We start from the raw sequence: 23,189 nt of genomic DNA on the forward strand, positions 1-23,189 counted from the left end.
ACTTGACAATGCTCTCGTCCGTGAAACGTTACAATATAGTCAATCCTAATTTATAACTTTACGAGATAAAAGGAAGTGAGAAGAAACTCCTTAGAAATAGATTAAAATTGTGACTCGAACAATACGTTCAAATTACGTCTGCATGAGCATTGGCTTGCTCAAATCATCAGGGGCTTCACGAAGCTTATCATCCGTAAGTGCATTTTGCTATTGGCTGGCAGTGATCCCTAATTATATGTCAAGCATCAAGATTGGCTGGGATTTTTATTACGAACAATTCTAACGTAAGCTGTGCGTGTGCCTGTGCCTGTGTGTCTGCGAATAAGATCCCTGATTACGGCTCTCTAAAACATCGCTTTCAAGAGAGCATCTATGCGTCACCTTTTTAAGGAAAAAAACTCAAAGATTGGCACCCTGTTCCGTCAGCTCTGGACTGCGGGAGGCACGGACTAGTGGAATTGTGCCCATATTCCTAAAAAGCACTTATGTATAAGACCGCCCTGGGTCTACAGCTGGGGACATCCACGCAGAGGCTCGATTCTCCCGGTGTATACAGCACCTTTGAAGAACATAAAGCAATCGTCTGATAGGATAGGATGGGAATGAACTTTATTTATCGAACGGTTATTTGTTGGTACCCGGGCCTAGGCTGCCAGGGGTTCATCGCCCGAGGAAAATCTTCCGAGATCTTCGGCAACAATGGTCACTAACTAGAACGCCTAACTTTGTCACAGGCGGCAGGAGGGTCCTAGAGAAGCTGGGATACCCGATCAACCCACAATACTGCAGCAGTGAATTGGTGGACATACCGAAGGTCATAGGAGAAAAACTCTAAATCTCCCCAATCCCCCAAAATATGAACCCAAAATTTCGTGAAGGCGGGCGTAAAGCCCGAGCCCAACAATTAGAAAAACAACTCGGCAATAACCCCGACACAATATACACAGACGCAGCGCGGGCCATTAGGGGACGCGTTATCGTGGCTGCTTCGAAAGCCTCCGGAAGCCCAAGATCCGTGACGACTGCCTCTCTCCGCACCGCCTGCACAAGTACAGCGGCGGCGGCTACATTAGCCCTGGCGATAAAAAAACTGGAGGGAGAAGACAGGCCCGCCTGCACCCTCATGGACTCCCCGGCGGTGTGTCGACTCTTCCTACACGGAAGACTCCTCAGGATCGCCCTTAACGTGTTGGGCGATCGACAAAGACAAGATCACCACTTTGTATGATGTCCGAGGCATGTTGGCGTCACTGGCAACACAGGGGCAGACGGCCCCGAGACTTCAATCCGAGCAAGGAAGGACACCCTAATCGAAAGCAACAAAATACTAGCATTTGATATCTTAGAGCACCGACGTGGTTCACGCCAAGAACTCGCAGCGCCAAACCCGAAAATAATAGTGGAGGAGGTTAGGCTATAAAAAAATCCGGACAAACACCCGCTCACATCTGGGGCAGCGGCATGCCATCTGGCCAACAAGATATGTCAATTAATACTCCTGGTGCGGGGGGAAGCCATCCTTCTCCCATGTGACATGGGAGTGAAAATCAAGGCTTCCAAAGTTGAAATTCACACCAATTAACACAGCATTCTTTTAAGGAGCTTTGGGCAACCATCCTCCTTCGGACTGACCTGGAGACTCAATTTGAGCCTCCTCGACCAGGCCCGGTGCGTGGCGGTAGCCACAGGAGTCCTGGAGTGAGGACCAATCCTCCGGCCGCCATAACCCTATTTTCTTCAATAAAGTTCTTTCTCTCTTTCTTACGCTACAATTGTTCGTTAGAAAAACTTCGAACCAAATTTGATGCTGCACGACATATCATTAGTGAAGGCGACAGGCCAATGGCACAGAACACTTGCGAATGAAAAGCTTCGTGAATTCGTACCCTCAAGAGTACAAAGCCACGAGAATACAATACGCAGTTGACACAGTACAAAAAGCGCATGCCTATAGCACGCTGCACTACGGATCCTGTTTGATAACGCATGCGTGCATGACTAGGATGTCTTCGAGGTGAAGCACCGTGCGCAATTTAGCCTCCTTCGCGTGCAGCTAATTGTCCGCTTCCTCGTAGCTCTCGCTTTTTTCCGAAACCATAGCTTGACGAGGGAGATTTTCTTGTATACTCCTCATTAGTCAGTGTGTCGCAAAGCTTCTACGTTGGCGTTAGTGTTCGCATATTCTTCCACGCTCCACGTTGCACTGACGCAATAAAACTGCCTTGATTTCGGTCGACAACCTCTCAGCCGGGCAACATTCCGAGTCGTCACTGCCATATCGTAGCCGTCAAACGGCACTTCATTAAACATTTCATGGCCAGCGGCTGCATTACCGCGTTTCCTATCTCGTTTAAGCCCGGTGAACGCTTTTCTTGGACACCCGCAACAAAGTGCAAGCTAACCATCATCCATGGGCTCCAGTTCAAACGATCGCTTATTAGATACTTCAACATTCAATGAATTTCTCTTGTTGCTCAAGGGTTCTACTAGGTAAGAAGAACAAGATTAACAGTGAAGGTGAAGGTAGCAAGCTTATTGTTCAAAAGCACAAGACCCTGCATTATTGGCCTCGAGCTCCACCACTGGAAAAGCTGGCGCCACCGTCGGCGTGACGTGCTAGGAGGGATGACGTGGACATAGCGGCCGCGTCGGCTGCTTCGGGCGCGCCGAAGCTAGCTGAAAACGAGTTTAAATTCCCTCGTACGCTACGGTCCTCATTTAGTGGAGAAATTTTCCCGCTTCGAGTGTCTCCTTTACAAAGCTTCAAAGCACTACAATAGGTAGTGGCTGCCTTTAAAGGCGCGCAACATGGTAGGCTACTGCTCGGTGCCGCAGGGCCGGACGCACGTAACTGAGGCCGGTGTCAGCCTTATTAACACGTAGCCGCATAACAAGAAGCTGCGTGAAGCTTGGCTCGCCAAACATAAAACCGGCACACAGTCATCGGCTACAACTCGGGTATGCAGCAAGCACAGACGCGAGGAAGATTTCTGCTACGGCGCCCGGTCTGCGATGTTCTGAAGACGCGCACTGAGACGCTCGCCCGAGTCCGCTGCCCGACAGTCATGACGGTTTGGTCTATGAACTTGTCGATGCTATAGATACTGGAAAGTTCAGTGGAGTGGAAAGGCAGCGGTAAGAAGCACATTTAAAGAAAGCATGGCATATGGTCATGTTTGTGTATGAATTAATGCACTGGATTACAAAAAAGGAGCAGCGGGAAATTGTATGCTTAGAACACCGATAAACATACAGTGCGACGCAACTCGAGAAATAATATTGAAAGGTCAAAGAATTTAGAAGAAGAAAAGGATTGAATCATCGCGACGGCACATCACAGTCCCCGTAGGCGTCGATATCTCTAAAATGAAATTATTTTTGAACAGCTCTGATAGCGCCCACGCAACAATGGTTGCTTGTATACTTTCAAATGCTCATATTCTGCGGCATAAAGTTCATGGCACGGTGCGAAAACGCGCGCGCGGAGAAAGCGAAACAGTCCTCGGACAAGCATGCAGACGCGCAGTCGGTCGCTGCGAATCTGCGCGATCGCTGCATTGCGGCTTCGTTCTATTACGCTCCATTTAGTTATACAAACACTTTAAGAACATATGTCACATAGTTTGCTCTCAGCGTTTGCCTACCTTTCACGCAAGAAGCCGGTTCGGAGACTCCATCGTGGCGACCGCGCGCAGTGGCGTTGCGTTCACTGTACCTATTCGGTGAAAAGATAGCGTCTGTAAACGATTCTGTGCTTTCAGTTTGCCCAAGATTACTATTTAGACAGTAAGAAACTTCTCTCGTTTCGAAAGTACTTACAGAAATGTGCGGGAGAGCTCGCGCGTGGTGTTTTCAGTGAGCGCTGACAGCAAAACCTATGAGGAGCGCGCCGCGTGATCCCTCATACTACGCCAGCGAGGCGCTTCCGATAGATGGCGACTCCGTTACTCCTCGCCGCCAATAGGACTTCAGAAGGCTCTCGTATTACGCGATGTCGTAATAATGGAAGTCTACTGCGCAATCCTTTGTCGACGACGGCGAGGATATCCCAACTTCATATATGCCAAAACTGCCGCCATTCCATGTATTCTGCGCTCGATGTACGGCGACGAAAATAGCCGTTCGGTAATTGCGGAAGAAATAACGACTAAGCGCTGGCAAACCGTGGAGGTGTACGGTATTGTCATGCTGGTTTGTTCGGAGCTGGCGTGTATCGAATGGTCGCGCCCTCTGAAACCATGGGAAACTTGCGCGAAATCTTGTAGTTTCGTCCTTTTCAGCCTGAAGGCCACACAAGGCCGAGACATTTCATTTATGCCATGGCCTCTATTCATATGTGGGTGAACTTCGTACAGTCTGTTGCTGCGCGCGCCCAGTACAATGTAGTCTGCTTGGCTGAAACTCCTTTTTCGTTGCACGTTTGTCCTTCCATATTATTTCTCATACTGGCTCGTGCGCCCTTCGCACAATCTCACTCGCCAGGCGACGGCGTAAACAACGAAAAATAATGCACTATCTATAGTGCATAAGGGCGTCGACACTCGCAAAAGAAGCCCAAATCATATCTTTCTACCCCTATTGTGAGTGTTAGTCTGTTTGAGAGGGGTAACGGTGTCTGAGCATCAGCCAGACAATGGCGCGGTTTTCATTCCTGGACATTGGAACGGGCGAACCAACTTTCCGACCTCAGTGATTACACCGCCGCGTTCTATTATGTCTTCCATTTCTCTCTCTCTCTCTCTCTTCTTTTCTTTTTTTGCTCTCTTTGGGCAGTGGCGCTCGCGCTAGTGTCTGCGTGTCGACATGTATTGAATGAGCAGCCCCCTTTCGAGCTTGTTCTTTGTATGACCTGCTTTTTTTCCTTTTTTTTCGTTCTTTAGTATTTCGGGAGATGTAACAGCTGGTTTCATTTCTCGATACTACGGGGCGAGGCGACTCAAGTATGAATGGTAGCGCCGCAAGAGCTTGAGGTTAGAAAAGGTAGAGTTGACGTTAAATATCGTGAGGCAAAGACGAGAACAACAAGAAAGACAAAATGAAACGCGAATGCGACGCTCGAGTCGCTTGTCTCTTCGTATCGCTTCTTTCACGGTTTCGACCATGTTTGGAGCTTTGTTGTTCTACTTTGCTTCAAGAAAGTAGTACTGTCACCCTCAAAACGTATCTTTAAGGAAAGGAGATATTGAACAAGATAGAGAGGCGCACATTACTTTTACGAGAAAGCGAACACACATTCTCAGCTAATTAACATAATTTCAATAATTATATCCTTAATTAATTACATTACGGCACATGTTGCAATTTACGAATTGTAGCCAGTAAGTTTGCCCGGCGTGCCCGCTTAGAATGACTTTCCAGAATGACGCCAGTTTGGAGATATGAGCAATCAAACTCACCGTAAAAATTCACTGGTGTTCCACTTACAACTTTCAGAAAACGCTTTTTTATGGACTGATGCACAAAATTAACTGGAACACCCTTGTATTTCGTCACACATTTTGGCAAATAATATATCGAAACTGGTGTCATCTTGGAAATTCATTTCAAATGGCTACGTCTTGCAAGCTCACCGGCTACAATTCGTAACATGTAATATCTACTGTAACGTAATTAATTAAGAAGGTAATTGCTGAGCTTGTGTTAATTAGTTGAATATGTGTTTCGATTTATCGTGATAATAATGTCCGCCTCTTCCAATAATTCAACTCGAAGACAAGAATTCAGCCTGCATACCCAAAACAGAGCACTACGTTCTTGGTGTATACCTCCAGCACACGCACTAGTTGGAGTAGCAGGTGTGGGCTGCTTCCGCGACAAAGCTTAGCGATCAGCCGGTGACTGGGTGCGTTCAGTTGGGATCACTGGCCATATATTGAATCACGTCATGAACCCACGTGTGCTTTAATCTATATTTCTCAGAGGTTTCGACTCGTGGCGGTGATGTGCTTATCTGCTATAGGACGGCCTGTATTTACTAGCGTCATCCTGACTGTTCTTGTCAAGGTGTCATTACGCCCTTTCTCATCTCTTACTCCCAGTCAGAGTATCTAACTGTAATTGTAGCCGTTAACGAAAGATCGAAAACAAAGAGAGAAAAGAAACGTTATTGCTGTGCGAAAATGTACAGGACCAAAACGTTACGACATTTTGGTACTCCAAATTGAAATCGTAAAAAGAAGAAAAGAAAGAAAGAAAAGACAAGCGAATCCGGCAGAACTTATTTGATGATGACTGTCGACGTTAATGCCATTAGCATTCAAGCAACGAAGCGAGAAACCATATTTCTGAAGGAATCTTTATTTAGGATCTGTAGTCATTATTGAAATTTTCATTGCGGCGGCTATATGAGACGTACACTGTATCTGGGATTGGCCTACTTTGCTATGAGACTAACTCGTTAGGGTTGACCACGACTATGGCTGCATGACGATAACTGTATGATGACGGCACAGCGAAGACCGTGGCATGAAATGATAAAGAAGGAATGAGGTTGGTGGAACGACGAAGGTGGTATGACGACGATGGCATAACGAAAATATACCATGACGATTCTGAAACGATGACGATGGAATAACGACAACAGCATGACGCCGACAGCATGAGGACAAAGGGATGACGACGAGTGTATGGCGACGGTGGCTTGACGAGGACAGTATGACAACTGTACGATGATGATGGCGCGACGACATCGGCGTGACGACGACGGTATGACGGAAATCGGATGATGAAGCTGGAACGATCGCGATGGCATCACGACGATAACATGGCAAGGAATTTATGTCAATGACTGCGTGACGGTCGACAACGGCCTGACAACATCGGCATAATGATGATTCGTTGACGGCAGCGTGACTACCTTTTAATGACGTCCGTAGAACGACGAAGGCTGTATGGCAACAATGGGATGACGTTTCTGAAATAATGACGATGGTGCGACGAGAGCGTGACTGCGATGGCATGACAACGACGGAATGACGACGATGGCATGAAGACGGCGGCATGACGAGGGTCGGATGACGAAGGTGGAACCACCACAACGGCATGACGACCGCTATCGCATACCTAGTGGTCCTAGCAAGTACGCAATTTGCGTCACTACGTCAGTGTATAAGGCTGAAACAGATAGACTCAAAATGCCTGAAGTACGAAAAAGAATGTCAATGGCATTACAATAACGGTTTGTGGTACGCGTTGGCCACCATCTCTGGCGCTTTTCATCGGCGAGTTGTCAACCCTTGTAGCTAAACCATGCTACCTCCTTTCTCTATATAGGTGAGCTTGCTGTCATTGTAGAAGGGGCAGTACCGTTAATACGGTTTTTAGCGTGCCGTGTCGGGAGGCAGGCAGTCATCGCAGTAATACACTCGTGAGCGTTTGAAATTGGTTGCCACCAATTAGATTTCCTGTACGTGGGGTAGCGAACAACATGGTCCTGAACGGTGAATCTTCATTCTAGGTAGACTCGCAACTAAAATATTACACTAGCTCGGCAGATGAGGCTTCTCAAATTGAAAATAGGCCAGCCTTAGAGTAAGCTAAGCCATTTCAAGCCAAAAAGGGGCAGAAAAGAGAAAGACAGGCAGTTAGACCACGTTGACATTTTTTTAGGGTACGCTTTGAATCACTCCGTCACATCATAGATTTTTGCCGCATCTATTCACGGCACGTACTAGCAGGACTACGTTGCATTTTAATGTAGGCGAAGATTGGATTTCGAGACTCTTTCGGACTTTTCCTGCCCACTAAGGACAGAAATACGAGAAAATGTTGTGAACTCCCTGATGTCACACTGACGTCGCTCGCAAAATTCTAATAGCAAAGTCCTTTTCTTCATTTTATTCGTTAATACACAAATATTTCCTTCAAAGTGGATCACTTGGAATTTTCAAACTCTTGTTTACGAGCCTAAATAACTTTGTAGAGTTTTACTTTATATAGTGTGCCATTGTTGTTCACCGTTTCACATAAACCTATAATAGTTTGTTAAAAATATTTTCTGTGTAACGTAATGCTTCTCTGGTAAGTAAAAGAAAAAAGGCGCAGCATTTGCTGATAGCAGGATATTCTTGAATAGCTGGAAAGACTACCGCAGTATTGGTTTGTTTTTTTCATAAAGGTGCGTCAGCTCGTTCTCACCTATCAGCCGTGTCTTGTATTTCTTCCATATTTTTATGCAGTGCCGCTGGGAACAGATTCTCCATAGGAAAGTGGCATATTCTACGGTTCTAAGAGCACACTTTAACTATGAGAGATATAACATAGATTATCAAGTATATACAAGGGCGTCCCAGCAATTACGTAACAAGCTTTAATAAAAGAAGGATCAATATACACAAATAAAACTAAATGAGTATATTCGAAGTCAGCTAAGCAAACGACATCAATGTTTTAGTTCCAGACATCTAGTTGGTTACTTAAAGTTAATTAGCAAAAGTAGGACGTGGCCTTTAGTCAGCAACGTATAAGCCTCCCCAGTTCTAACCTCACTAAGGCCAATGATATCCCATGCAATGCCTGATAATTCCTCAAAGAGAGGTGGTAAGCTAGCTTCAACTCTCTCGAGTGAAGCTAGTTTATCAGCACTCTTTGATAAATTATCCGGCATTGCGTGGGATATAGTTGGCCTTAATGAGGCTAGAAGAACTGGTGAGGTTTATACAGTGTTGACTTACGGTCACGTCCTCTGCTACAGAGGACTTCCAGATAAGAGACAATAGGGAGTAGGATTCTTAATCCATAAGGACATAGCGGACAACATTGATTAATTATGCAGCATTAATGAGGAGGTCGCAATAGTCGTGATAAAGATGAATCGGAGGTATAAAATAAGAGTGGTACAAGCCTACGCTCCAACCTCAGCAAGAAGCTAGCCCACACGAACACAACGTTAATCACGACCGGAGCAACTGCGAATTCATTCTCACGGAAGTCTTTCCTAGAGCCAATAACGCCAAGAGTATATTCATCCTAAACTTTTACAGCAGCACCAAGCACAGAGCACAAAAATTTAGGCAAATACCCCAGCTTGCCCACAATCGTGCCGGCGACAACCCCGTGATCGTGGCCGGGGACTTCAACGCCCCTAACACGGCCTGGGGATACGTCGACGGCAGGGCTAAGGGCAAGGACTTAATAAACGACGCCGATGTACCTGACTTAACGCTGATCACGAACGCCGCATACCCCACAAGAACGGGTAACTCGGTCAACCGCAACCCCAACGCCGGATTTCCCTTTCGTCCACAACGTTCCAAACTATCAGTGGAACAAACTGCAGCACAACGCCGGATTTCACTTTCGTCCACAACGTTCCAAACTATCAGTGGAACAAACTGCAGCACAACGCCGGATTTCACTTTCGTTCACAACGTTCCAAACTATCAGTGGAACAACCTCTTCGAGGATCTGGGCAGCGATAATCACATTGTTGAGATAACGATTGACACCCCATCCAGAGAACCCAGAAAAATGACGTACGTCGACTGGGACAAATACCGCGAGTCAAGACACGATCGCCGAACAGGCAAATAATCAATGGAACAATGGACGTTGCAACTAAAGGCCGACATTAAGGCAGCGACGAAGGAAACAGACAGATCTACCCGTTCAAAGCATGGAAAGCTGGCTGGCTCACATGCTCGAAGCCAAACAATCACTCACCAGGAGATGGAAAGAACAAAGACACAATCGAAGGCTGAGGAAAAGAATTTCTTCCCTCAACCGGCTGATTGCAGAATATTGCACGCAACTATCTAACAAGCAACGGAACGAAGTTTGCGACGCCGCGGACGGCCGCATCAACAGCGGCACGACGTGGCACCTGCTCAAACACCTTTTAGACAGAACCAGAACCAAAGCGGACCAGGGTCACACGCTGAACAGGATCATGCACCAAGAACTCAAGATTACCACGGAAAATGACCTCATTGACCATCTCTCTGACAAGTACCTCCCGCTGGCCAAAAATGCTAGAGGCACGACCGCCGAAGCATATCACGGCAAGGCCAACCGAGAGCTAGATCGGGACTTCTCAACCGAAGAGATACGCACGGCGCTTCAGAACCTAAACAGCAAGTCAGCGCCGAGGCCCGACGGCGTAACTAACAAGGCATTTAGAAACCTAGATGACACCTCCATCTAAACCCTCACAGAGGAAATCAACAAAATCTGGAGGAACGGAGCACTACCCGAAGACTGGAAAACGGCCCTCATCGTGCTCATCCCAAAGCCTGGCAAGGTGCCCAATATCAATAACCTCCGACCGATCTCGCTGACGTCATGAGTCGACAAAGTAGCCGAGCACGTGGTCCTAAACAGGTTCTCGAAACACCTCGAAGAAAAAGATATCTGCATCGCAACAATGATCGGCTTTCGGCCTGGGTGATCCACCCAAGACGCCATGAGGCTCCTCAAATATGCGATTATTGATGCAGACACGAGAGACGCGAGAGTAATTCTAGGGCAAGACCTCGAAAAGGCCTTCGATAATTTATCGCATGACTACATACTCGACACGAGCTCAAACTTGGACCTCGGCACTAGACCCTACGCTTATACAAAATCGTTCCTGAGCGACAGAACGGCCACCTTGCGTCTAGGGGAAATCAGGTCCCAGAACTACAAACTGGGCCGCAAGGGCATCCCGCAAGGTTCTTTCATCTTTCCGACGCTTTTTTACCTTGCGCTGGCCGGCCTAGGCAAGAGACTGGATCAAATCGAGGACGTCAAATACACCATATACGCAGATGACGTAACGCTCTGGATCTCCGGAGGTAGCGTGGGATCAATTGAGAACGCTCTACAGCAAGCGATCGACGCGATCGAGGAATACCTTGCTCCCACGGGCCTGCAATGTTCGCTCGTGAAGTCGGAGCTCCTCGTCTACAAACCATCGAGAAGCGGTCCCAAGCCAAAGAGCGAAATCAGAGACACACACGCCATTATTCTCAGAACAAAAGACAGAGGAACCATTCTGCACGTCAGCAAAATCAGTCCTCGGCATGCTCATTGAGAGCAACGGTTCTAACGCCGCGACAGTGGAGAAGATTGTGACAAAGTCAAATAATATTATTTGACTTTGTCACAATCTTCTCCACTGTCGCGGCGTTAGAACCGTTGCTCTCAATGAGCATGCCGAGATGCCGAGCATGCATGCCGAGATGTATGAGATTCATGGCATATGCCATGAATCTCATACGACGCGTAGAAAACAGACAACACAGCCTTAAGGAAGACAATCTCATCAAGCTAACACACGCCTTCGCGCTATGCCACTTCACGTACGAGGAAGGCTGGATGAAAGGCAGCGGTGTAGGACAAACTTAATGTGCAACTGAGGAAGCTAGTCAAACTAGCGCTGGGAATCCCCAAGAGCACCGGGACAGAGCTCCTGCTGCAACTGTGTGTACACAATACACTTGAAGAAATCGCCGAAGCTCAAGAATGGGCTCTATTGACAAGACTCTCTGGAACCAAACCGGGTAGAGAAATCCTAGCCAAACTGGGTCATGGCACCACAGTAATGGAGAATCTATATCAAAGCGTTCCGATGGACACACGCAACTCCTACACGGTTCGCCCACTCCCATGGAACATGAACCCCACGCACCATCAACCCAGAAGCCTTGCACGCGGATCGTTTATCCTGCGCGTAATGCGTGATAAGAAGATCCTAGCCTATTTCGTAGACGCGGCACAGTACCCGTCCAGGAAGGCCTTCGTTGTCACCACGGTCAATAAGCAAGGTCAAGTCACAAACGCTCTCACATTCAAGACCCACAAGTCCGAGATAGCAGAACAGGTCACCATCGCACTCGCGCTCACAGACCCGACCACCATCCACGTCTACAGCGATTCACGCTGCAGCATCACACCATCTGCTGGTTCCCGGCATACCTCGGATAGATCGAGCACGCCCCTCCCTATCTCATTGAGATGGCTCACAGGAGCGTGCGAGACGTAACCCTCCGCGACGCCACCTATTCTGGTCGTGACCATCCCAGCGAGAATCGGGACCCTGCCTCCACATACAACGAGATCACAAAGCACTTTTATCTAGACTGCAGAATATATAGCACACCTTACAATAAGCTCACCAGGCCTCAAGCCCTCACGTTCAGAATGTTTCAAACCAACACGTACCCCACGCAGAACAGACTACATCACTACCTGCCTGAGCTATACACAACATCATATTGCGAAAATTGCCTTAGCACACTAGACGTACATCACTTGCTCTGGCCGTGTGGACGGACCCACGCAAACAAAAATCAAGACTCCGCCAGGCTACAGGAAGCATTACGCAGCACGGACCTGGCGGATGAGCTCTGGGCTATTCAGCGAGCCCACGATGCGGCCAGGGAGTTAAAACACCCGGTCCCAACGTGGGACTAGCCCGCTCTATGGGGCGCCCAGTAGCTCGCAGGACCTTTCAATAAAGTTATTCCATCCATCCATCCAACTTGAGTAATACTACAGTTTATGAGGATCCTCTCTGTCTCTCTCTCTCTTTTTCTTTCTTTCTTTCTTTTTTTTTTTGATTACATAATATTAAGGACATGTTGGCTCCTTTAAGCGGCGCCCCCTAGGCCTGTTCACATAGAATGAATACCTGTTAAAATGATGTGACAAAGACAGCATTGAATAAAAGAAACGTAACAAGAACGAGGAATTGAGAGAGCTCGCCAGGTTTAAAGAAATTCACTAAGGACAACCGAACCCGATGGAAACGTAAAGTCAGCCTACAGAAGTAGGAGAAATACAACTCACGTAAGAGGTCACGTAAGGCACACTACAATGTAAAGTCAGCTTCGATAATATATTAAATATAGAAAACACGAAGTCAAGTCACAGAAAGACACACGTACTCCCCGTAAAAGAAGCACACCCAAACTTTGGTCCCATTTACCTTTACTCTGAACATCGAAGGCATCCTGTAATCAACCGCCTGTTTGTTGTTTGATATCATCTGATAATTCGTGCATGACGCGATACTTCGTGATAAGCCGAATATATGACATGGCCTGGCACAGAACATCGTAGAGCATCTGATGACGACACGCGTAAGTACATACGCGAAGGTTTTTCCCATTCAACACAACATACAGCCTTCTGTGTCCCAAGTTAGTTTCTACCAGCATTAGAACAGTGCAGTAGGCTTGTCTCTCTCTTGTCTGAAAAAAAAAATGGCAAGTGTCTGTCGAATGCCTCACTGAGAGTTAAAAAGGATACGCTCATTAATTATCAGAAACATCGTGATAATTACTGTTTTAACTCGAGAATATAACTGTTTTCTCACGCCTACTTATAGCGTTAGTTTCTGGCTCTAAAATACAATGTTTCTAATGCTGAAATAATGCCCGTGATCAACCAAATAATTTGGCACGAATTCTGAGTCTAGTTTCTTATTACTTTTTTGCTTGTTTCTAACTTACTTCTTTCTTTAGATAGGCAGCACGACACCACTTTTGTATAAACGCCATGCCTATGTGCTCATCTACAGCACTATTTAAAAGATCTACTGTAGCTGTCCTGGGCTGTTTCAGGCGCGGTAGGCAAAAGAATCACGTCTCTCAAAGCGGGACGCAATGGCAGCGACAGCTTGCATTTGAGATTGTAGCGTCTACTTTCTACCGAACGGCATGCTCGATACCCACGTTACGTAGATGTGGCACTTCAAAGAATGCAAACCAAGGAAGCACTGCTGCCATACTTCTAAAAAGGACACACCCGGGTTGTTGTTTTGTTCTTTCTTTTTCAAGCAGAGCCCAAGCGTTTCTTCCCTTCAAAAATAAATCGTGTCAGGAATAAAACAAGTTGTTTTTAAATTCTTAAATACGAATTTTGGTAGAATGCCGGCATCATGGTCGACGATAAGACTCCTCACAACGTTGATCTGTGATCGGCGTATCAATGACACGAAGATACTTGTACCGCAGGAGAGACCTCCTTTCGAAACAGTCAAATTCGATTACTTAGACATATGTATGTCAAGGTCCACCGGTATTACGAACACCTTCCAACAGCTATCGCTGTAAGAACCCACGCACCCTTATTGTACAAAATACGAAACGCGTACACGAAAAAGTAAGATACAAGGCGTTGTCGAAACATTTCAGTACTGTAAGGACAGAGGATGCTGCACGTTCACGACGATTGCTTCCATACGAAAACCTCGCCTGTGCTGCTGCAGAAGAGCTTGGTGCGTTGATGCTGCGAAGCTCACACGTGCCGACGCAGACTTCCACCGGTAGTTTCTTCACAACACTCAGTGACAACTACGACGTCTGTAACATCCTCTAGTTTGAATGCGACATTGCATGAAAAACTAAAAGACCAACAAGCAAGCCTTTTCTTTCGTTACTAGTGACAGCTGTCACCACGGCATAAAGCTAGAATACGGTAACCATGGCAACAGAGTGGATATATAGCGAATCACGCGAGATCCTGGAGGGGTAACATGTACCGCTTGTTAAGGAAGGCAGGCACCTGGTGCATTTCGGCGTTTTCGTTTCGAGATGAATGTATTATGGAAGGAGATAGTGAGAACAGCGTTCAGTCCTGCGAAATGCGACATGGCACAGTGATTACTGTTACAAGATTTGGCGCTTACGTGCATGCCATGTGAGTGGTTGTGATTCGTGGAAACACTCTAGTGTTCCCCGTTCGCGTTTCCTGTGTTTTTTTTTTCCTGCACGCGATCGTCCACTATATTTCCTCGATGTGGATACACAAGTTTGTGCAAGACGACCAAGTTCCTGCAAGTGGCCAGCCTTTGTCATTTGCATGCAAATGCGCATCGTTTTCACGAAAGGAAATCTATGGAGGCATCGATTCCGTATATACAATCTCTCCATTGAACACGAGTACATATTGTGGCATCGTCCCCCGCCAGCGTCTGAGCGACGTGAAAAGTTGGATCATGCGCCGGATCGTTTGTTTCAGCGCCGCCCGGACACTTCGTTTTTCATCACTTGGACGCGCAGGTTTGGCTGGTTGCAGCAAATATTTTACCCAAGTGGAGCATTTTCTTTTGCATTTAATGGTTTACATGGTGAATGAGAAAATCCGTCGCCTTGTTTGCGTCATTTTGTGAAACTTTGTTCTGCATATTTGCATATAACACTTTCGCGGGTAAGGGAACACACTCCACATAGCTCCTACGGAAGCTGAACTATCTCTAAAGGCCTTGGTTGAAACACAGTGGGCTCCGTATAGTAGGGGCGGGCAACGCGTCCGGAAAATATGGAAGAAGCGCGTCAAGCAAACAACCTGTTTGATCCCCCCCCCCCAATTTAATCAGACTAAAGGAATAAAAGAACACCCTCGTCACGTGCGGTGTGGCATGCCGCACAGTTCCAACATCATGATCCGTTTTAGTGCGAATAGCATTCTTCACATTGTCAGACCAGTTTTCTTTCCGTCTATGTAACTATCCCACCAAAAATACGGGCCGTTCTCAAAGATAGTGCAGTGTAAAAATTAGGACTGATCTCCGAGGAAAAGCGCTCTCTAAATTTGGGGCTAACTTCGTTCTCAGCGCTGCTGAATGAAAAAAAAAGTGATAAAATCAGACTTGTACGCGTTACAGATAAAAATATCCGATTTTAATTACATTTACTTCCAACAAACATGATTTCAATTACCAATTACTTCCTCACGAAAGTATTTCAGGAATTACTCAAAAATAATGGAATTCCTTCTACCGTTATATTTTCATGTGAACTTCTAATAACATTGCACGGATAGTGCAAAGAGAACGATATGACCTGACACGTTCTGTGCATCCCACTGCAGTTCTTCGTGCCTTGCTTATGTTTACTAGCAGTTGCTTTTCAAAAATTTCATCGGTCATCAACCCATGTTTTTGTCATGAAGACATCAGCAGAGACACTGAAACCTGCGCGCTGGGGAGTAGGGCGGTGTTGTATAACGTACGAACATTTTGAGCACAAGATTGTCGCTACTCTGTCACTGGGTTCTCTGTGAAGAAGACGCTCCCTAGGCCAATGAAAACTTGAGAAAATCGTTCCTCGGCGATATCTTGGCATTAATGTCCTAAGTAGCTGTCATTACGGAGACATACTCGCACCGGTTCGATTCGTCGGCCAGCATCCGATGGAGCATTAATAAGGGAAGAAATACTGAGCGCCCGGGTTTGCCTGTCTGAATTGGCCGCCGTGTGGCACTATCCCGGGCGTTCTACAGCCTAGTTCCCACCAAATTCAAGTTCCCAATATTGCGTCCCCTGTTGCAGCTTGCGTCGCCAATAAACTAACAAATTAAATGTGCTTGGTTACTGAAAAAAGTAACTGAATTACAGTGAGCGCTACTGAGTTAAAAATGTAATCGTTAAATTACAAAATCAACAATAAGATGTAATAGATTACAAGTAATTAATTACATGTAATTCGTTACGTACAAGTCTGGTTAAAATTTATTTGGTGCTGATCGCAATCAAACACGCGTCACACCGATTCCTCAAGCTCAGCAGCCAGACGCTTTAGCTAGCGCCTTGCGCCACGAATGCCCGCCTAAAGGGAGAGATGAATTCTTACTGTTCGCACGCACCGGCGCACGACACATATCAAATTCCATGCCCGGACTTCGGGTTCACTTGGTCTGTACTAGGCTTGGGTGTAGACTTCGACCTAAAATGAGCACGCCGTCAAAGCCACTCTATGACTCGTTCGGTGCTCTGGTTCGACATTATCTGAAAGCGCTGTCACCACTGTGCGTCCGAGTGGCTGATGTGACCTTCAAAGAACTGCATGCAGCCATTGGCGGCTGAATGTCTCGGTTGGCAGCAATTGCACGCACGACCATGTGTCCTTGACACTATAATGCTTTCTACAGCTGTCCCTTTACGCGATGCATTTCGGTTTCCTCCCGAATGAGGCAACGAAAACGCCTGGTGTACTCAGCTTTATGCTTTTAGTAGAAATCTTTTCAACTCCTGTACTGGTAATAAAGCCTACCGTGAAACTGACTAACGGCTATACGTTGACAAAACAAAAATCTCTAGAAGACACAATGTTCGCCTTTTTGGGCAACGCGAAGTGTATTTACACCCTTGTCTGGAATATTTATTTATTTATTTATTTATTTATTTTAAATACTTTCAAGGCCCGTAGGCGCTACAGAAAGGAGTGGTACATATACACATAGAGAGAATGCAGATCAATGAATAAAATATTTGTTAGATGGCATGGAAAACAGCAGTCTTGAACCTCGATGGGTCTATACTAGTATCGACCGATGCGGGGAGGTGGTTCCAGTCATTGGAGGTGCGAGGTAAAAAAGAGTGATAGTACGCGTTCGTGCGACAAGATGGCACGAAACTTTATGAAGGTGATTGCTGCGGGATGAAAAGTAGGAAGGAGGAGTAAGAAGTTTTTCTTTTAATACCGGGTTGTGGTAAATCTTGTGGAAAAGGCAGAGGCGACTGTATGCACGACGTACTGAAAGTTCCGGTATGTTAGGGGTTATACTCTGGTCATGCTAGCGTAACACCATGAGTTTTACGCCAAACTCATGGTGTTACGCTAGCATGACGAGAGTAATTAGATAGAATAAAGCGGGACGCGCGGTTCTGAATTGCTTCGAGGGAGAGGGTTAGTAATACTTGAGGGGGATCCCAGATGGCCGAGGCATATTCTAATTTTGATCGAACAAGTGTTTTGTAGAGCGTCAGTTTTAAAGATGCAGGAACGGCGTAAAAGTTTCTGCGTAGATAGCCTAGCGTGCAATTAGCGTTAGAAGAGATAAATTCAACATGCTTCTGCCATGATAGATCGTGAGTGATGTAAAGGCCGAGATACTTGTAAAAATTAACTTGACAGAGAGGAGTGCTATTCAGAAAATACATGCGTGTGTCAATATTGTTAGAGCGGCGTGATATGCGCATATATTTACATTTATTTACGTTTAGTTTCATATTCCACGCATTGCACCATATAGATAAATTGTTAAGGTCTTCTTGTAGTTTAGCGGAATCGGCGGGGTCACTAATCTTATGATATATTACGCAGTCATCAGCAAATAGGTTAATTGAAGACGATTTCACGCAGTCAGGGAGATCCTTAATATAAATTAGAAAGAGGAGAGGCCAGAGGACGGATCCCTGCGGGACCCCTGATGTAACCGATGAAAAAGCAGAGGAAGCGTTATTGGCTGTTACGTACTGAGTTCGATAGGAAAGGAAGTCCTTAATCCAAGCTAATACTAAAGGATCAATATTAAGCTGATCGAGTTTAAGGTTTAGTAGATCGTGCGGTATACGGTATCAAAGGTCTTAGCATGGTCCAAGAAAATACAGTCAACGTCAAAGTTATTGTCAGATGCAGCAAAAAGATCATTAGTAAAGCAAGCTAGTTGGGTTTCGCACGAGTACGTTTTTCTGAAGCCATGTTGACAGGAATGAAAGAATGAATTGGTTTCCAAAAATTCAACAAGGTGAGAGTAAATGATGTGTTCCAAAAGTTTGCATGGGATGCTTGTCAATGAAATGGGACGGTAGTTCTCGGGAGCATGCGCATTGCCTGACTTTGGGACTAGAACCACCTTTCCTTTCTTCCAGTCACGCGGCAGCGAAGAATACTGCAACGACTGAGCAAAAATTTTAGAAAGAATAACAGATCAAAACACCTCAGTGCATTTCAATATTATTGAATTAATACTATCAGGCCCACTGGCAAACGAAATCTGCAGATTATTGATTAGCCGGCTAATACCAACCCAGTCAATTATTATGGGATCCATCAAAGAGAAGGTTGAACTTGGTGCACTCCATCAAGCAATGGAGTGTGGTCACCACTCTAGGCAGCCCATTGAGACCAACAAAGCGTTTTGTTGCGCTCGCTCAGTTGAAAAACAAACCTCTTTCCTTAATAACGCAATGTGTTGTGGACACCTTAATAGGTGTCCACAAAATGTAATTTACAACCTTATGATTGTAAAGTCGCCGGCGACATCTTCCTCCCACCCGCCTACTATGCCATCTGTTATGGAGCTCGTACCAACCTAGGGAACTCAGACAGCCAGAGAGTCCGTGCGTCAACGCTGTGCTTCGGGAGGTGACGCCACCAATCAGACTATCTCTAACCTGTCTCATTAATGAACAAATTATCTCTTGGCGTTCTTCAATCATATCTGGGTTACGTGAGACATATGTACCATAATTTATAGGTTGGCCTGAGTCGTGCCAATAATTAAGCCCTGAAAGGACAGCGCAGCCTTGACTTCATATCGACCGCTTTTTCCTTTGCTTCCTGCTTAGCGAAGCTAATGGAAAAACATTTTACAGCGAAAGCTGCATATGACTAACCTTTCGTAGTTTTTTCGGCGTCCGACAACAGAAACGGACTTAGCGATTTCTAACAAACCCATACAAAATGGGTTTCATTGTTTGCTTTGTGTGTGATACCGTACTGGTGCAGTGCGGCGGCGCAGATGTCAAAATGCGGAACAGACTAGACCGCTCGCGGTGAAAAATAGCGTGACGTCAATGTTATCGCAGTATATAAGCAGGAGAGGTATCGGCGCTAAAAACAGCTGCGTTATCGATGGGGCGGACACGTATAGTTCGTACTCCCGAAGAACAACGTGCGTACCAGGAGCGCCGGAGCGAGCAGCAACGAAAATGTATACGGCGCCGGCGCGAAACGACCACCGACGAAGAAAGTTCCCGCGATGCTGGATGAACAAATGACAACCATTACACTCTGAGAAGATTGCATGGCAGTGAAAGCACTTTGCTTTTTGTTTGGGAACTTTCACTGTCGTCAGCTTTCGCTGCTATTCCATCGTCACAGAGAGGAATGGTTGTCATTTTTAAAGCTTCTTCTTTTGTGTATTACTGGTTTCCGGCAGTGTCTGAATGCTGAAGACATATTCGATTTGGTAAGCCAAATCCAACACCGACTTTCTTACGAATTTTCTCCGCCAGCCATCGTCCTTGACATACGAAAAGCCTCACTAAATTCGCCAGGGCTCAATAATTAGTCTTCTAGTGGACATAGTCATCCCAAGTCACCTTTTACATTTTATAAATATGCTCATCAGTGACTGACAGATGCAGGCGAAATTAGAGACGGCGCTGAGTACCGCGAGAATACAATAAGAATACTAGCTGTGGCAATTGTGGCCGGACCATCTTAGAGGGATCGAAGGTAGCAGAAGTCTTTAACGCTAATCTGTCGCGAATAGTCGTGGACGGTGCCACGAAACGATTCCCGAAATGGTCGCCACTTCGCTGGCTTTCCTTCGCATCCAGCCGCATAAGGTCTAACTTCGGTACTCTATAGGAGCAAGAGTAATAGTGGCGCTGCATTGGGGACCGAGATCCGCTGACAATGTCCCGCTAACGGGTCTACCGGCCGTCGTACTTGTAAGCCGATTGATACAGCTAGTTGCAGGTGATGACAATTCCAAAAAACGGCGTAGCAGCGATCCCAGTGTGCCCGCTGCCTGGTCTTTGTACTTTAGTATGAAATTATATTCCGCTTCTGATCTTGGCGCGCTCCTAGAGCTCTTATTTGCGACGTGTCGCAAGGCCGAAGTCTCCTTAGAAAGTGTGCGTACGTACGTACGTACATACATACATACATACATACATACATACATACATACATACATACATACATACATACATACATACATACATACATACATACATACATACATACATACATACATACATACATACATACATACATACATACATACATACATACATACATACATACATACATACATATATACGTCCATACATACGTCCAGATAGATAGATAGATAGATAGATAGATAGATAGATAGATAGATAGATAGATAGATAGATAGATAGATAGATAGATAGATAGATAGATAGATCCCCCGTACGTTGTCTGGCTTTAAGTAGTTGCCACTCGTCTGAAAGTCACGCATCGTGGCTTTTTTTTTTTGTTCATATCATTAATTGCATGGCAAGGGCCTCAACTCTTACAGCCTTAATGCTTTTGCGCGGAGGCAGTGGGTATTGCTGTCACCAAAGTAAAGCTAAATTTCGCTTTTTCTTCGTTAAAAATAGTACGAATATAAGAAATTGAGCTTTCTTTAATTATTTAGAAAGTACAATTGAAGAAAAAAAATTATGACTAGCGCAAGGTGATGGACCGACCGACCGACCGCCTACTCAGTATAAGTTTGTTGATCATAATACTTTCTTTTCCTTCCGTGTCTGTTGGCTTCACGTGTTGTTGCTACCGACGGTCGTATAAGGCAGTAGCACTAGAAGGCTCATATAAAACAAATATTTGCGCTGTAATAAATTTACTATGACTGGAGCAAGGAAAATCAAGTAGGAAGCTATACGCACTTTTGAAGTCAGCCTATACGATGACTACACCAATCAACGCGCCGCCAATCATATAATTTCTATGCAGGTTGAATCGTCAAACTGCGGCCAGACCGCCACACTACTCCTCCAATTAGGTTTGTATAGCACTATCTCCTATATACTTCACGGGAAGGTCATGAAGTATCGGCGAAAGGGACGAAAGAGAATGCTTCCCAATTGCGTGAAGCTAAGGCAACGATAAATTGAGACGTGCTGGTGCATAGTGGTATCAGTGATCTCTATTTTCCTAAATGAGCCATTGGAGTGGAGTGACAAGTCTAAAGAATAAGGTGGAAAACCAGTAAACCCAGAAATACCCTCCGTATATATAAAGAAAGAACAAACGGAAAGGCACAAACATACAGGAGTAGACAAAAGGTGCCCAGAAGACGAGCGTGCTTGTATTCTAAACAGGGAAAACAAACACTCCTGCTTGCTGTTTCAAGTCGCAATAAATCAGGCGAACATCCTGCTTTCTTTACAGAGCGGAAGCAGCCTATCTTGCGAGTCATTTTTATTATTGTTATCATTTTCATCGAACGGGCTGCTCTCATTCACTCTGTATAGCTGGCATGTCCCCCTCCATGCTCTAAGGCTGTTCACTGTATAACGTTAATGGAGAACCTGGTTATCCGTGAGAAAGATGAAAGTATTTGCGGAAGCCACTCTCTAATTTTTTCCCCTATGTTGGCGCATGGGAAGCGATTTCTCTGCACGCCACCACCGCCGCATTAGATTGAAAAACTGATGCTGACAGCATTTCCTAAGTGGCCCGACGTGCAGCCTTCCGGCAGGGCACCCGACCGAGTCACCTCTGGACTCCCCGCCTTTATATCGTAAACAAAATTTGACACCAGGCGCTCGGCGGAAGATGGATGCGATTTCCGTTCGCTCTCTTGCTAAAGATTAGTTCACCCTAGCGTGCGCTACATTTTCTTCCTTATTCCATTTAAAGAAAGCCAGAAAAAGAAATCCACCATCTCTAAACTGCGACGGAGACTTCGTCGTAGTTTTTTTTTTATATATACGTTAAAGTTTTTACTTGTATTTGGTAATCATTTCTCCAGCAATGGTGTCACGCGTGCCTGTGTAGACGCGCAGCGACCATGCGCAGATATTAAGCATGGCGTCGCGCGAAATCGACGTCTCGAGAGGGCTGTCCGTAAGCAAGACAACTGAGCAGGCGTCCCACGATGCGAGAAAACTGAGGGCCTACGGGTAAGCGGTTTCTTGAGGTATGATATATCTTGAGCCTAGCCCGCAGAGCAGCGACGTAAGCCGCTTCAAGTCGCGCCGGGAACAAACGGCGCGCCGTTTTGCTTTTAGTGGCAGTTCGTTGCTGAGCCGATGCAGAATGGCGACGAACGAAAGGCGTGCAACAAGTCACCGCACTGACGAGAGCGCAGCATGCGTACAGTGGGCTGTCCTCCGGTTAATGTCGGAGGACAGCCCACTGTACCTGCCACCGTAACATTAGCCGGCTGTCGACCGGCTAATGTTACGGGTGACCTTTTTCAATCATGGAGGAATGTTTTGACGTGTCAATAATCTAAAAACCCATCGACTCTAATATGCGAGCTTTCTGGTGAGTTAGAAAGGTTCGCGCCGAATAAATGCTTATCGTCCATTAGCACTGCACCCGCGCAATTCTTTTTCTCATATAAAGGGCGACAAATATCGACTGGCATTACATTCTAGTTGAGAATTCCATGCTTCTTCTAAATTTCGGCAACGAAGCTGGCTGAGGCACTAATGCGGCCCTGCGTAGATCCTTTTACCGCATAAAATGGTGAGAGTTCTCTGGTCCAAACCACTG

The 23,189-nt window shown here is 45.9% G+C and overlaps 1 protein-coding gene across 1 annotated transcript in view; it reads right to left on the minus strand.

Moving 5' to 3' along the window:
• Nucleotides 1-23,189, minus strand: part of LOC142582819 (neuropeptide SIFamide receptor-like) — a 252,785-nt gene that overhangs the window by 180,251 nt on the left and 49,345 nt on the right. The window lies entirely within an intron of this gene.

This window comes from Dermacentor variabilis, chromosome 1, assembly GCF_050947875.1.
Source record: "Dermacentor variabilis isolate Ectoservices chromosome 1, ASM5094787v1, whole genome shotgun sequence".
NCBI lineage: Eukaryota > Metazoa > Arthropoda > Arachnida > Ixodida > Ixodidae > Dermacentor > Dermacentor variabilis.